General features: G+C 33.7%; 3 long non-coding RNA genes across 4 annotated transcripts; all 3 read left to right on the top strand.

Annotated features, from left to right (window-relative positions):
• The first annotated feature begins 518 nt into the window (after positions 1-518).
• Positions 519-6,199, top strand: LOC120283925. The gene is made up of 3 exons (XR_005543405.1): positions 519-606; positions 693-795; positions 5,933-6,199. It is a non-coding gene; the product is annotated as an uncharacterized LOC120283925 (long non-coding RNA).
• On the top strand, positions 2,959-5,415 carry LOC120283918. The gene is made up of 2 exons (XR_005543404.1): positions 2,959-2,990; positions 5,228-5,415. It is a non-coding gene; the product is annotated as an uncharacterized LOC120283918 (long non-coding RNA).
• A 2,255-nt stretch (positions 6,200-8,454) lies between the features above and the next one.
• On the top strand, positions 8,455-9,741 carry LOC120256740. Of its 2 annotated transcripts, XR_005535401.1 has the most exons (3): positions 8,455-8,616; positions 9,246-9,353; positions 9,439-9,741. It is a non-coding gene; the product is annotated as an uncharacterized LOC120256740 (long non-coding RNA). The 2 variants fall into 2 exon arrangements; XR_005535400.1 differs by having other exon boundaries at positions 9,246-9,741.
• Positions 9,742-10,080: the final 339 nt, after the last annotated feature.

Genomic DNA, 10,080 nt, shown 5'->3' with positions numbered 1-10,080 from the left:
CTCCTTCATTTCAACCTTAAACTGATTGATTTCTTCATTACTTCTCCCAGTCACGACTAGATCATCCACATAAACTCCAACTATAACAGCAATTCCATCTTCCTGCCTGGTGTACAAAGCTTGTTCCTGTGAGCATTTCACAAAATTGAGAGATTTCAAGTGGTCATCCAAACGTGAGTTCCATGCTCTAGGGACCTGTCTTAAACCATACAGCGCTTTCGATAGTTTGTACACCATGTGTTCCTTGCCCGTCACCACAAACCCCTCCGGTTGAGTAACATATACCTCTTCCGTTAGAAACCCATTCAAAAAAGCCGACTTTACGTCCATGTGGTGGACTTCCCAGCCTCGATTGGCGGCAATTGCGAGTATTACCCGTACGGTATCAAGTTTTGCTACCGGAGCAAAAACTTCATCGAAATCAACCCCATTGTAATCTTTTTATCATTTTATCATTTTGTTCCTAATTTTGAAATTTATCAAGTTGATAGTCTCACATTGTTTTCACAGGAGAATAGGCTGGGTGGGGTAAATATTTCACATTGTTTTTATTTTTATACACAGACAAAACCTGAAGGACAAGTCCACTTTTTCCCAGTGATCTTTGTAAGTGCACTAGTTTGCAAAATCATCTTTGTTTTCTATGTAGTCTTTCATGGTACTTCACCCTAAAATCTGCTTGATTTCTGCAGAATAGAAAGCAACTCTATGATGTTATGGTAGAACGAGCAGGTCCATCAAAGACTAGCTTGCCAAAGTAGTTTAAGAAAGTTGGTGTTCCAGCGCAATAGTCAGGTAAGCTTCTGAGTTTCTTAATGATCCTAGACTTGATTGACAACCACATTGCAACAAATCGGACCAGTAATAAACAAATATCGTATTCATGTTTTCTTCATTTTCATCGCTAGAACATGAATTCTTAGTTATGTTTTGTTAAGATTATTGTATGAACAACAGTGCCTCTGGATTGCTGTTGACAGTCACATGGTAGGAGAGGTTAAATATATTTCTTTATGTAATTATTTATATTTATAAATATTGATTTGATTGGAGTTAGAGATGGAGATGCCTTCCACCAATCTCTCTTTCACTTGTTTGCATTTGTTTAAGTTCAATCCTGTGGATTTAATTATACTGTTGCAAAAGGAATTGATATATTGTATTCATCATCATTGGTTTAGTTCAAGGTGGATTGAAGAGTTCTTTGCATATTATTAATCAGTTCAATCATTGGAGTCAAATCAGGAGGGTTGAAATTTTAAAAAAATCTGCAGTTATTGGAAGCTTTTTAAGGTTTACAGTTGATGAGCATGTTCATATTAAAAATCTTATTAATATTTTTAAGTCTTCAGTTATTGAAGAGCATGTTCAAATTTTGTATGTTGTGTATATTTTTGATAAAAAAATTATATACAATTATTAAAAGTCAATGAGTTATTTGCACATATGTTTAAAAAAAAAAACCACCCTTGCATGCATAATTAATTAAAAAATTGTACATATTTTCTTTGAGGTTGCCTTCATGCAAAGGTGATAGATACTTTGTAGATGGTCCTGGATTTGATAATTAAGATTGATACTTTGATACTCATACTAATATAGCATTAGTAGTTCTACTACTCTGTACTCAAACTCCTACTATTGTCATTAGCAGTCATTCTCCACTATAATAAAACTTGTAATGCTATAGAACTAGTATATGCTATTAGACTATACTATTCAGAGTATAAAATAGTATTACAACATTTTGGTAGGACAAACACTGCCATATAAGAAACATATAGTAGTACTACAATGCACTAGAACAGACTAATCACAATCAGTAATACTATTACACTATATTAGACTTAAGACAAGTCCAATAGAACTGCTAGTAGTTCTATAATACCATACCATATGAGTGGTACAACACATTATACTAGTGCTACTACTAGTATTAATACCAGTGATAGCACTGTTATATTGCATATATACTAGTTATAACAATAATTAGATACTGGTAATACAATTAGTCAGGACTACTTATATCAATACTTCTCACAGGTACTAATATCACATCACATAACTGATGGGTGAAGAATTCCTGGCTGTATATGTGAAAGTTAGATCAACAAGGCCATTTAGAATTGTTTATGTGGGCCCCAGCCTTGTTTCCATTCATTTGTAAAGACCTTTCAAGCCGGGATTCTTGACCTCGTTCCATGCAAACCTTGAAAACCGAGAGAAGCTTGTTCACATTATTTGGTAGCCATCTAGTTCTCACTTTCTCTCTCTCTAGAAACCTTCAAAAAAAGAAAAAAAGAAAAAGGCTGAGATGGAGCTCATTGAGCTTTCTTCTACTCTCTCTCTATCTCACCATCAAAGGTTGAAGCTTTTGGTCTCTTCATGATCACACTAGTTTGCTTAGTGTTTTTCGCCAAAAAGCAAGATCCTTCCGAGCCACAAAAGCATCTACTCATGCCAACCCAATCATGCGTGGCTCTTCACATGTCCCGAGTCCATGGTTCGAGAGCTCAAAGGAGACTCCTTTTTGTGTTTTTATTTTTTTGGCAATCGGTTGGGGGATGTGGGCTGATGAGAAGTTGGAGTTTAACAAGATGTTCAATGATGGTATGACTAGTGATTCGGTGCTTGTTGATGATGTTGTCATTGTGACTTTCGGGGACGTGTTTTATGGGTTGAAGTCATTCGTTAAAGTTGGTGGAGGGACTGGAACTATGGCAAGAGCTATAGCTCATGTTTTTCCTTGTGATTTAAGTACACTATTCTTGATCCGCCTCATGAGATTAATACTGTGAAGGAAGCCATTAGTCTTGTTGAGTATGTTGGTGGTGTTAGGTTTGTCTCTGTTCCTCTTGCTAACACCACTCTCTTGTTGGATAACTTCTAATACCCCCAACATATAGCATGTCAAAGCCATTCTCACGGACTCCCCAAGTAGTTGCTTTAGTGTCGATCGGAGTCTTAGAAGTTGAAGGATTCTCTTTTAGGTAAGTAATCCCCGAGAACTCATGTTTTCATTATTGGAAGAATTTCTTTTTCTTGCCAAAATTATTATCTATTATTTTATTATGATATTCCTGCTTATTGTTATTAATCATAAAATTATTTATTGTCGAATAGGTATTTTTCATGTATTTCTGATTTGTGGCCTTAATTAGCTATAAACTTAGTATTTATGTTTTGGTATGTTATTTATAGAATGACTACTACTTATCTTGAAATGTTAACACATCATATATATTAGAATATTTGGTTGTAACCAGTTCCTTATTTATCTATTTGTTCGTGATACGATGGGGTTACGATCATATTATGGTATGAGGATAAGATCAAAAGCTCTTGAGTTAATATATAGTCGATGCTTTTATGTTTTTAAAGAGTGTATGCTAATTATTGATAATATTGAGACGATGTACAGTTCATTGGGCATATATGTGTTTAGAGAAAATGTTAATGGGGGTGAATGTTAGATGTGAATACATCAAGAGAAATGTTGTACTATAACTCCGAGGCAAGGTTGAGTCTTGAATGACGAGTTTTTAACTTACTCTGTCTAGTTTGGAGATCATAGCTTTTTCCTTAATGGTATCCTTAATAAAATTGTGAGGTTAGCACTTGGGAAATAAATTAAATGATTTGGTGGTTTAGAGTCAATATTTCAAGGTTTATTGGGCTGGATTATTACAGATTTGAGACTTCGACATTCTATGTTCATGCATGAAATTGCTAGAATGAATTTTTAAGTTATGATAATGAGTTGAATGGGAATTGGGGCCTAAATTCGGAGGTCATAGAAGCACAATTTCCAGATGATTAAAATTGAAAAGTTGTAATGATTTCTTTGATCTATCTACCTGCCAAATTTCATATTTATTGGATATATATTCTATAAGATATGATCAATTATAGTTGACATGTCTTGGAGGTATTATTGTGTAGACATGCAGATTTAGAGGCCAATTTCCGGATTTAATATGTAAAATTAGGCAAAGTGTTCAGAATAGAAAATATTCCTTATTACCATGACCTTCAATTTGCAAAATTTCATGTTTATTGGATTTATAGATTATGAGTTATGATCCATTAAAAAGACTTGCACATGATGACATCTATATGCAGAATCTTCAGATTTAACATGATCTTTCTCATTCTCGGAGACTAAAATTGGGTCAAGTATTAAACAAGGAAAAGGTTCAGAATTTTCCTAAGTTACTTACTACAAAATATCTTTGCATTTGATGTTAAATTCTAGGAGTTATGCATTTTGGAATGAGACATATTAGAAGTATTGTTATGCAGAGCTTGTGAGATATAAATGTGCATAGTGATTAGTTTTTAGTAATGATTTGGGAAATTATTTATTTAATTTTTGTAAGTAATTTCTGTATTTTTCAGTTATTTTTTTCCTAAATTGGGATTATGAAATTGTATATTTACGTTTGTTTTGAATATTTGGAAAAATTCATGAATATTCTGCATTTCAACCTTGAGTTTTTGTTTGAATGCTTTGGTCTCCAAATGAGCGATATGCAACCCTGTCAGTGGGGGGTTAAATCCTGACCTTGTCGACAAGTAATTTTGGGAAAGTGAGACTGCAGTTTCGCACCGTGTCCGTTCGGTGAAATAATCAACGGCCACCTGGTATTCAATCTCGGGTCACCGAGGGTAAATAAATGATATCTGTTATTTTGGCTCGGATCTGTCACCGAGAATAAACAAATGACCTTTGGCACTTACAGTGAATTTGGAGACTTACTCTTGAATTTGTTATTCTTTTTGGGTTTGCCCTTTTGATTTTGAATTTCTGCAAAAACACAAATATTTGTCCTGCCTTGAAATTTTCCGTATTTTTTTGATATCGTATTTACGGGTTTTTGAATTCCGAATAATCATATTTGTAAATATTCTTTATTAGAATATTTCACTTTGTATTTTGTTTTTGTTTTAAATTATATTTTTGAAGACCTATGCTCATTTCTCGCGAATAATTATTCGCAGTTCAGAAACCCGGTATTCTTTTGATTTTAGTTATCTTGAATAGCGTTACTACTTGAGAACTATACCTCTGTTGAACCATTTATTTTGTATTTGTTTAAACTATGTTTAAACTTTGAATTATTCTTAATATCTGAAATCGAGATTCGTAAAGTCTGTTGTTTTAAAATAATTTCTGGATTACTTAATGGGCTAGTGAGCTCATGGATTTTCTTTAAATCCTTTTCAGATCAAAAGTGATAGATCGGCGTGGATCTTGAGAGATTGTCTGTAGTTGTTGTCTTATCCTATTGTAAATGTTAAGTTCTTGTTATTGTGTATCCCTGTATTTTGTATTTTGGACTTCTATATCCAAGTATTGTGTACTTTGTAGAGTTTGTAATCTTGTAACTCAGTTGGGTTATTATAGTTTTGCCAGTCCTGGATCAGATTTTGAGGCCTTGCAGGCCTATGGGGCTCACGCCTTGTGGGTCTGCGGCCGTTTGTCTGCACACCTGGTCTGGTGAGCCGGGTTCGGGGCGTGACAGTTTATCATGCACTTGAAAGGATGATGATGATGATGATGATGATGATGATGATGATGATGATGATGACCAAGTTGGTAGGTCCAAAAGAGCACAGAATAAATGAAAAATGTTATGGGTGGAAGGGGTGGTGCAATAGAGAAACTTTATTTGGATGCGCAAGGAGATTCACGACTTGTCCCTAAATGTTTTTCTAGAATACATTTATTGCCTTTCTCATATTTTTGGACCAAGGGTTAGGTGTTGTTAGATTTTAAATATTGCTCTATGGTGTTTATTCTTATTTTATATTGTTGACTTTTCTTACACATTATCTTCTTGAATTCAGAAGCTGAAATGTGTGTGTGTGTGTGGGTGGGTGTCTGTCATATGCTTCTTGATTAGACTGTGTCCTAATGAGCTTCCTGTAGGGTATCTTTTGGGGATTCGAGTTGCACCGTGGCGGCCAAAAGCTAGTAGTTCCTGTAAGTTATGTGCTTAATTTCCCTTTACACAATGTTGTAATAATTAAATCTAAAAGTTTTCTTTACACAATGTAAAGATCCTTGTAATAATTAAAGCTAAATGTTTTCTTATTAATAACCTCGTTTATGTGTTGGTGATCTTTCAGTTTTTTCGGGGTTATCTTCATAATCAACATATGCGCAGTAATGGAGATTGAACTAGCCGGTATATTTATTTAATAAAACCATTTCCCTTCTTTTCCTGCATTATAAAATTGCATTCTGCCTCATGCTCTGCAGATTCTATAATGGCTCAGGTTAGTCACAGATATACCAAACATTGGAATCTCTAGATCTAGTCAATGAATTGACATTAACCAAATATGTTTATCGTTCTTTTTATGAATAGTGTTTGTTCTTAAGAATTATTCTAATGTGTCTGATGTGGGCTACTGCTTTTTCTATGTTAGCAATATATATGAGCTGCATTGTCTTGCGACCTCTTATCCTGGCCTAAAAAAAATTTTCAGATTTTTCTATCCAGGGAGCTGAATCCTTTTTTTTGCAAGTGGTGCACTTTTGGTTCCTTTGTTCTTCTATTTTTTCCTCAAGGTTTGACTTTTTTTCTTCTGTCATGAATTGTATTATGTAAATTTCCATATTGGCAAGGACCCGGATATAAAAAAATTGTAAATATTATTATTTGTTTCCATGCGATCATTATTACTGGATAGTGTGACTAATCTTAATTATTTTCTCAATTTTCTTTTATTGATGGCAAATGAATTGATCTAGACTGCCAACTCTGTAAAGTTTTAGTACATGTCTCAATTCATGATGTGTGATTTTTTCAGACCATTGTACCAATCATGATTTGGTTTATTTGGCCAATTTTCTTTTATTGATACAAATTAATCTAGACTGCCAACTCTGTAAAGTTTTCATATATATGTGCTTTTGGTAGGCCATTTGTTAGCCATTCTAACAAGAGTCTGCTATTTTTAAATGTACTCTCAGATATTAATGCACTCATACATATTCCTGTAGACACTTTATTGCCTCTGCTCATGTTGTCTTTATTCTTTTGATACAGTTTGTGTTATTGTTTTTAATGACAATTTGTTCTTTTTTATTACTTCACACTCATGACATTGCATTACATTTCCTGTAAGAATGAAATAACCCTTTGACAGCATTTATTTATTATTTCATTAGGTTTTTTTTCTTTTTTTTTCTGACAGTGTTTTAGTGGATCTTGTTAGATCTCAGGACAATTTATTTAAGAACCCATCCAAAGTTTTTCATTAGCCTTCTTTTCAAAATTATTGGAATTCTTGTCGATTTCTAGGAGTGACATCAAATTTCGGAAGTGTAAATAATAAGCAACTTATCGTGTCGATCCATCAGCGAGCATTAATATCCGATCGCTAGAAATTTTTTTCATATCATTCCTTAGTATAGGATGAGCTTTCTATTTTTGTTTTATTTTTTTCTTTATATTATCATGTGTGAGCACTTATGACACCAAAAACATTATCACATGTCGAAATTTATAGTGAAACCTTATTATCTCAAGCGGGGAGCGACGAAAAGGTCTTGAAAAAGATGGAGATGTCATCAACTCAGGTAGTTGACAGTAATCTATATTTGTGACTGGAAATCAGTGTTCTGCTAACTCCATAGCTTTCATCATCTCTTCACATAAACATTAGATTCATGTTTGGCAGGCATACTTTCCCTCTCAAATGTCTACATGTGCATCTTTTGCTTTTTGCAGATAGTGTGCAATTGTTAAATAGTAAGACTTTTATCTTTGGACCATAAGTTGCTGATAAATTTAAATCTAGTATCAAAACATTGTGGAAATTTGATATCTAATTTTTAAATGATGTTATCAAGTCCAGTTCCTGATTGGATTGAATTTGATTTGATTTTGTGTGATTCTATTTTATTGTTGCAAGAAGCACGACTTAAAAAGTTTGTGTTTTAGAAGTTTAATCATTGATATATCTAACAAGGAAATGCTAAACCTTTATTTGTTATTCCTTTCAAAATCTTGACATATTACTGTAATGTTGACAGTAATAATTTGACTTTGACAGCTTTCTCTACCATTTGGGATATGTCATGTCAGTGCAAGTATTGTCTAGTTCCCATATTTTGTAGAGGCTTAAAAAATCAAACAGCTATGCGAAGTTTGAGTATGTAAAAACTAGCTTTGGTTACAAGGAAAAGCCTTGTTGGATAATGATATATTATCAACAAATTTTCCTTCCTTTGAATCTGTGTCTCAACAAGAAGAAGCATAATTTTTTGGAAAATGCCAATAAACTTTAGTTGGGTTTAAATTGAAATTTGTAATTACTTAAGTGCTTTTGATATCTTCCCAAGGCTGTAAATTTTTCCTTGCCTTTGTTTCTATGCAGTACTAGACTTAATGCCGTCTAACTCTTCATTTTGATTTGTTTTCACTGTGCTTATTTAGATTCGGGAGGCTAGGGATGCGGCTGAGAAAGCACAACAGTTGTTGCAGAATGTCTCAAACAGGAAGAAAAATAAACAGTTTGAGAAAGGCGGATTAGTTATTACCAGGGCAGTGTATGGAAATCGTGAAGCAATCAAAAGAAGTGGTGAACAGACTGAACGAAATGGTGAGACTACACCCCTCCTAGATGATGGGTTAAATTACCTTCTTATTCTGTTGTACTTTTTTCCATGTGTTGCAGCTTCACAATAGAACCAGAATACTTCTTCCTGCACTGTTTCTAACTTTCTATTGATACAAAACTGTGTTGTTTAGTTAGATATTGATTAATACATAAACTGCAGCTCTATAATACAACCATGGTACTTGTTCCTGCAGTCTAGTGATGCATAAACAGCATTGCAGCTTCATAGTACAACCATGGTACTTCTGTATTACTGCTTCTAGTGATCTAAATTTGTGCATGCAGGATCTTCCATAAACTGCATTGCTGCTAGTGTTATTTTTCAATGTTGGTTTAAATTACCTTCTTATTCTTCTTTATTTTTAACCATATGTTGCATCTTCATAATACAACCATGGTAACTGCCTGCACTGTTTCTAGTGACACATAAGAAGAAAATGGTACACGAATGCATACCATGGATTATCAACACATCATGGATTGCTGGTTTAGTTCATGTTATAGTTCTAGCTTGCTTTCATATGTTAGATCTTGATTATGCAACATTAAACCTAACATGCTAGATGGCTGATAGAAGTTTAATTGAATTCATGGTTATTTTCTTGGATCAGCTTCATGAAGGCGTGAAGAAGTCTGGCATTATGGGCTTCTGTGATGTGTGCCCAGGAGAACCCAAGCAATTGCTTGTGGAATATACATATGGTGGCCAGAAATTTGAGGTTCTACTTCTAATATTCCTATGTATATGAGTATAATCTTAAGGTTATACACGTTGCTGGTTATGTGACTTGTGACTTTGTGCAGGTGATAGTTGATGACACCCAGGAATTATTGATTCCTCAAGACAGACACAGAATTTAGTTCATGTTAAAGAGTGCTAGACGTGAGCAGGCTGCCTCGGACAATTTTGCATGTCTCCATGCCATTGAGGCTCTGACCTGCGGCATAAGGATTCGAATATGCTTTACCTATAAACTTGATCTCATTTAAAACTTATTTGCCATTCGTAATTGACAGAAACTGGCATTAGTGTCACTATTACATTTTAGACTATTACATTTTGTATTTGTTTGTTGTATTAGATGTTTGAACTATTATATTTTGTAATGCATTGTTATTCTAGATATTTATTGATCGGAATGTTTATTTTGAAAAATATTATAAAAGTTATTGTTCAGGATTGTAAATTAGGCTTTAAAACAGGTTTGTGAAAATAATAAAAAAATTATTATAAATAATCATGGTTATGAATAATTAATTTGCGACATAATTTGCGACAATAAAATTGTGTCACATAATATCTCACCGAGATGCAATATAATTTGCGACACAATTTGCAACAATCGAAATGTGTCTCAAATTTTGTTGCAAAACATCGCACACATTTGCAACACAATTTGCGACACAAAAAGTTTTGCGATAAACAAAATGAGTCACAAAATTTGT

Source organism: Dioscorea cayenensis, chromosome 3 (genome assembly GCF_009730915.1).
Source record: "Dioscorea cayenensis subsp. rotundata cultivar TDr96_F1 chromosome 3, TDr96_F1_v2_PseudoChromosome.rev07_lg8_w22 25.fasta, whole genome shotgun sequence".
Classification (NCBI taxonomy): domain Eukaryota; kingdom Viridiplantae; phylum Streptophyta; class Magnoliopsida; order Dioscoreales; family Dioscoreaceae; genus Dioscorea; species Dioscorea cayenensis.
The sequence above is the reverse complement of the archived record's forward strand: the minus strand, read 5'-3'. Positions and strand labels throughout refer to the sequence as shown.